Below are 6,682 nucleotides of genomic sequence, written 5' to 3'. Positions count from 1 at the left end.
TGCCCACTTCAAGCACGATGAAACTCTGATGGGACTATCCCATCATGCCACCTATAAAAAATAGGGAGTTTTAACGAAAAACCCACGGTACTGTTCACTTTAACGAAAAATCACATTTTTACACTACAAAGTCAATCCTGGTACTATTCACTTTACCCTTTATTTTGTCCTTATCGTGAAAACTAAAAGTTTTCAAGCCCTTTTCATTAGTTTTCCTTAAAAAATACCAATAGATAAGAGTCAATATTCGATAAGTTTATCTCACAATTATTTGATTTAAACTGATTCTTTTCATATGGTTCATCACATAAGGGGTTTCTAAGAAATCGCGAAACGCTATGCCATTCAATGACAACTAAAAGGGCTGAAAGGAAGTAGTAGTATTGGTGATATTAGGATACAATCAGAAAAGCATTGAAATGTACAAGTCATGTTTGGTATTCTACTTGAATCCAACTTTTTTAACTCAAAAATAATTTTCAAGTTTTAGGCCTTAAAAATTTGTTTGGTAGGATTATTTTCAAAAACTGAACTCAGGACTAACTCAAAAATATAGTCTATTCTCTAAAAACATAAAAAATGAGTTTTTAGAGTTTTTAAACTTAAACTCACTCCTTTTTTTTTTCTCCCTCCTCCCCTCTTACTCCAAATCCATCTCTTTTATTCTTTCTCTCTCCTCTTTTTTTTACCCTTTTTGTTTCTCCTCCAATCCGCTCTCTTCATTCTCTCGGTTCTTTCTCTCACTCATCTTCATCTCTATCTCGTCTGATCCTCTCTCTTCTTTCTTTTTCCTTCAATCATATCTTACTTTCTTTCCTCCTCTCTCCTCTTTCTCCCTCTCCTATGACCCCCTCTTTTTAGATCTCTTTGTCTAGTTTAAGTCGTAAGGTTTAAAATTTTTAAATTGCAAACCAAACAAGTCTTTTAGTCTTAAAGAAAATTGTTTTCAAGAAATGTTTTGAGAAATGATAAAAAATTTCAAATAGGATACCAAACAGACACTTAGCTTTTAGTCTAACACTCTTTTCTTCTTTAGAGAAGAGAGGTAGGGAAAGGCAATAGGGACAGTCTGCTTGGATTTTCTATAAACCAGATTTGCGAATGAATGTTGGGTTGGGACATTTCACAACAGTTGCTTTCTCTCACTCTAGGTTCTAAGGTCCATACACACACACAAATACCAATATTATGACTTCAAATAATAAGAAACTACGTATATGTGTGTGCGTGTGTGCGCGTGCATGAATATGTACAGTTTTCCTTCTTCAACTAAAGCTTAAATTCCTCTAATCTTCATCTTTTAAAACCATAAAAACAACAATCCCAGATTTTGGGTTGAACAACCAGTCATGGATATCCCACATCAAATCCAAATAAGAGGAATAAACAACTTAAAAAGTAGCAACATTGCTACTTGCTAGTCTTCCTACATGATCTAAGAATATAATTAATTAAATAGATATAAGATCACATTGATCATAAAGTATTACCTGCAACTCAAAAACTTAAAAATAAGAAAGATACATGGCGGAAAACTCGAAATCCCTCATCGAAAAAACTCAATATTACATAATTAGATCATCAGGTTTCATGGCATATTTTATTTTATTTTATTTTTGTTTAAGAAAACCTTCTTGCAACTTATCGTTCATAAAATCCTACTTGAAGTAAAAATTAACAGTAGTAAGTCATAGCAGACCTTTGTTGATGTTCAATCCTATCAACAGCTGACAAATGAGGCACATCGAAGTTAGAATTATGGTTGGCCCGTTCTTGCAGCATACCTAAAGAAGTTTATGAAAAAAACTCATAATTTAGATGATTGATAATACTGGATTTAGGAAAGAAGCAAGCTGAAGAGGTGGCAGTGATACTCGATTATGCCCAAACTCACAGAGCACTCATACGATACTCATAAGAATACATAAATATGTACAGTTTTCCTTCTTCAACTGAAGCACTTAAATTCCTCTAATCTTCATCTTTTAAAACCATAAAAACAACAATTCCATATTTTGGGTTGAACAGAAAATTCACACTTAAAAAGATATCAAAAAACCAGCCCCTCCTCTGAAGACGACAGATGCAAACGAAATACAACAATATAAACATTCATTAAATAACTCAAAAAACACAAATAAAACAAACAATAATCAACAAACAAAAATGGAGGCCATGGTTGAGAGAAATTGGATGAGGGACGGCTAGGGTTGAGAGAAATTAGTATCACATATTTAACAATATATAGATTGCCTACATACAAGTGCTAAAGGCACGAACGATAATAGGTAATTACATGACATTCATAATACTCTTGCCTGATATAATTTGGTTAACCAATATCTAGCATCATTTATATGAAAGGAAAAAAGGTGCACTAGTAATATACCCATAATATGATGCAAGAGCCTTGCTTTTCTCAGCACCAAATTCCTAAGGAGCAATCTGCTTGCGGATAATCATGTCAGCATCCACAATCACAACCTCATCAACATTCTTAGCTTTCACCGTGCTTAGGTCAGGTTTGGTATTGAGGTGATTTTAAAAAAAGTGGGTATGAAAAAAAGTTGTGAGAGTTTTTGATGTTTGGTAAACACTCTAAACCAGCTTTATTTCAGAGTTTTAGATGAAAAAAAGCTAAAAATGGAAAGTTGCAAAAAGCAGCTTCTTGTGAAAACATGGAGCTACAGTAATTTTATTAATGAAATTTTCAAATTGCCAACATTGCCCTCCTTTCTCTCTGCCTTCTCTCTCTCTCATGCCCTCCTTTCGCAGAACATTCAGAGATTATCACATGCCCTCTTCTCCTCTGTTGCCTGCCGCTGCACCTCTTCCTCCTTCTCCTTTTCCTCTCTCTCTATCGGTCTCAACGTCACAGACACCGTCGTCGCCTTCACTCCTTCCTCTGGTAAGCTTCTCTTGTCTAAAATTTTGTTATGTATTTGTTTGGATTTTTAAATTTAGGGATGGGGAGAGTGAGTGAAAGAGGGGTGGGAAGAGTGAAGGGATAAGTGTATGGGTGTCGAGAAAAAAAACTAGGGATGGAGAAAACAATTGGGGAAAAAATTAAGGTCTGTGGAGGAAACAAGAAAATTTGAGAAAGAAGTAAGAAAAATTGATTACTTCTCTATTCATTTTCCTTGACTGAATCTTGTTGCATGTTAAGCGTGAGAAGTGATAATGCATGTTTGTTTCCTGAATCTTGTTTTGGATTAAAGAGTTATTTGTGTTTTTGTTGTGCTTGGCTGGGGAATGTGTATGCTCCATGTGAATGTTTAGAATCAATAAACACATTAAAATTAAATTGCGTAAGTTTTAAGCTTAATTAACATGTTCTTATCATTCATCACCAACCATACAAGTTGAATTTTTTCTTCTTAGAATCTTATCTTAGACATGGGTTCCCTTCTGTCGTGGAACCAATTCTTATTGATATTTCCATCTTTTCTTGGTTTGTTTTGTTTTGTTGAACATCATTTTCATAGTGTTCCATATCTCTTTCTATCTTCTATTTTTATTCCATAACAAGAAATAAAATATATCATGGACTTGAGCCTGTTGCTCTAGTAGTGTCAAATTCCACGATCCATGTGTTAGTTAGCATAAGTCTTTTCAAAGGACACCTTCCAACTCCTACCCAATCATATATGAAATTTATCATGGACTTGGAGACTTGAATTTTGGTCTTTTGTCTGCCATTAATGGCTCCCATCGTTCTTGCATCCATTAACGTTCACAGAAATTGTGCTGCAACGTGAACTCATTTGTCTTTGTCCCTCTCCTGATTTCTGACCTGTCATTGCTGGCTCTAACTTCCGTTACCCTTCCCACTTCAGCAAAAATCAAAGTTTTCTCATGATTGTTTTGTTTGGTAAATTTGTAAATTCAGTGTGACTACAACTACCTATTTTTCTATTACATTTACGGGTTGGTTTGCCTTATGCTTTCTATGCGACTCAATTTACTTTTTAAACATATAAACCTACTATTTCAGTGTGACTACAACTACCTATATTCTGAAGGGAAATGAAAAGGATGAGTATTGAGTATTCTTAGAGTCCAATATGCTAGAAGCCAATCCCAGTGCTGGATGGAATGCCCACATGTACTGTGTATTCTTAGATTCCAATTTGTCTCTTTCATGTGCATAATGCTTTCATGTACTGTGTATGCTCATTTGTCTCTTTCATGTACATAATGCTTTCTGGGTTATATTACAATATCATACGTTCTTGTTTTAATACACACACACACACACACACACACACACACACACACACAAATCACTAGTTGGTATTGATGGCAAAGAAGGGGGCATCTTCGTCAAATCCTTCAGCTACATGGAATGCCCACAATATATCTATATTTTGTGATGTATGCATCAAGGAGGTTGAGGTCGGACATCGTCCAAGCACTCACTTTAACAAAGAAGGATATGCAAATATTATAGTTAACTTCAAGGCAAAGACAAGACATGATTATGAAAGAGTGCAACTGAAAAATAAGTAGGATGCACTTAAAAATGAGTGGAAGTTGTGGAAAGAACTAGTTGGTAAAGAAACTGGCTTAGGGTGGAATTCGAGCAAGGGTACCGTTGATGCCTCTGAGGAGTGGTGGAATAATAAAATTCAGGTTTGTGTATTTATCTTTTAATATGTATTATGATATCATGCAATATGTATTAACCATATTCTTTCTTACGTGTAGATAAACAAAGAATATGGAAGATTGCGAAAAAAATGGCATTAGTCCTGAGATGGAGGACAAGTTAGATAGGATGTCCTTGAACACAGTTGCTACCGGTGAACATGTCTGGGCACCTTCATCTGGAGTACTACCACCAGAGACAAGAGAGAAATCTATAGGACAAATTGATTCAGATGATGAGGAAGAAAGTGAGATTATGCAGGATCTAAGGCAAGCTACGAGGAAGGGAAAAAAAAAAAAGCAACTAACCAAGGAGAATTGCAAAAGAAGAAGGTTGATAAGAAAGGGAAAAAAATTGGACGTGCTACAAAACTTTATGGTCAAATGACCGCCTTGTTGAAGTTTATGAAACTAGGAGTTCTGCAAACTCATTGATGTCCAAACTGCATATAGGCAGTAGTATTCCGAAAGTGTTAGGAGATGTTGCACAATTGCCTGGTTGTAAGCCACCTAGCAAGTTATGGCTGTTTGCTACATGTTTATTTTGTAATGCAGAGAAGCGAGAGGTGTTTGTCACGATAAAAGATCCTGAAGGCCAGCTAACTTGGTTGAAATATATGTTCAACAAACAACAATAAGAAGCTAAAACTAGAATTAGGACTATGTGTGGTTTGTACTTTGCATTAAGATTATGTGTTGAATGTTGCTAAATGTTTTTAAATGTTAGATTATATGTTCAATGTTGAATTATGATTTCTTGTTAAATGTTAGATTATGACTAGTTCTTGAATGTCGGATTATGACTTCTTAGTGATTGTTGGATTATGACTTGTGGAATGTTGAATTATGTGTTAGGTTACAGGTGTATATTCAATATGAACACCTTTGATGATGATGTTGAGGATTTGGAGGCCTGTCTAATTATATGTGATGTAGTGAGAACTGTTGAAACATATTATTTAAAATATGTCTACAAAACTCCGTGTATGAATTCTTCCCAAACAGGTAATATTTGGTTGATGGAAGTACTACAAGGAAATGGTGTGCGATGCTATAGAATTTGTAGAATGAACAAAGATGTCTTTTATATATTATCCAATACTTGCAAACTAATTATGGATTGAAAGGTTCAAGAAGAATGAATGCAATTGAAATATTAAGAATGTTCTTGCATATGTTGGGACATGGTGTGAAAAATAGATTAGTGCAAGAGAGATTTCAACATTCTGGTGAGACTATTAGTAAATATTTTGGTGTTATGTTACATATCGAATGTAAGATGACAATAGATATTATCAAACTGATGGATTTAGAGTTTTGTGGTATTCCCGAAGAAATAAGGAGATATACAAGATACATGCCTCATTTTAAGGTAAAATTTGACTCGTCTTCTAACTTATTTGCAAACTATAAGTGTTTGCAAACTATAAATGTAGGTTGATGGTTTTCTTCTCTGTTATTATTTTTAAGATTGTATTGGTGTCATAGATGGAGTACATGTTGAGGCTTCAATACCATATCCGGATCAAGTTCCATACATTGGTAGGAAAGGAATGCCGACTCAAAATGTTATGGCTGCATGTAATTTTGACATGCAATTCACATTTGCTTGTGCCGGATGGGAAGACACTGCACATGATACAAGAGTTATTCTATCCGTGCTATGGAATCCAAATTTATACTTTTCTAAGCCTTCAAATGATAATCTTCATACTTATTATAACATTTCACATACTTGCTTCGTATAATTATTACAATACAAAACAAAATTTTCAATTTTCAGGAACATATTACTTGACAGATGCAGAGTACCCACAAATGAGAGATTATTTGGGACCATATAAAGGTGAAAGATATTATCTCCCAGATTTTCGTAGGGGTCCCAAACCAACTGATCATAAAAAGGTATACAACCACATGCATTCTTCTCTTATGAGCATCATTAAACGAACTTTTAAGGTATGAAAGAATAGATGGGCAATTTTAAGGGATATGCCTAATTACCTGTTCAATAAGCAAGTGAAGATTGTCATTG

The 6,682-nt window shown here is 34.6% G+C and overlaps 1 pseudogene; it reads left to right on the top strand.

Annotated features, from left to right (window-relative positions):
* The first annotated feature begins 4,290 nt into the window (after positions 1-4,290).
* On the top strand, positions 4,291-5,285 carry LOC137733647 (uncharacterized; annotated as a pseudogene).
* Positions 5,286-6,682: the final 1,397 nt, after the last annotated feature.

Source organism: Pyrus communis, chromosome 10, assembly GCF_041283825.1.
Source record: "Pyrus communis isolate YQ-2024b chromosome 10, ASM4128382v1, whole genome shotgun sequence".
In the NCBI taxonomy this organism is placed as follows: domain Eukaryota; kingdom Viridiplantae; phylum Streptophyta; class Magnoliopsida; order Rosales; family Rosaceae; genus Pyrus; species Pyrus communis.
This window is presented reverse-complemented; position numbering and strand designations above follow the sequence as displayed.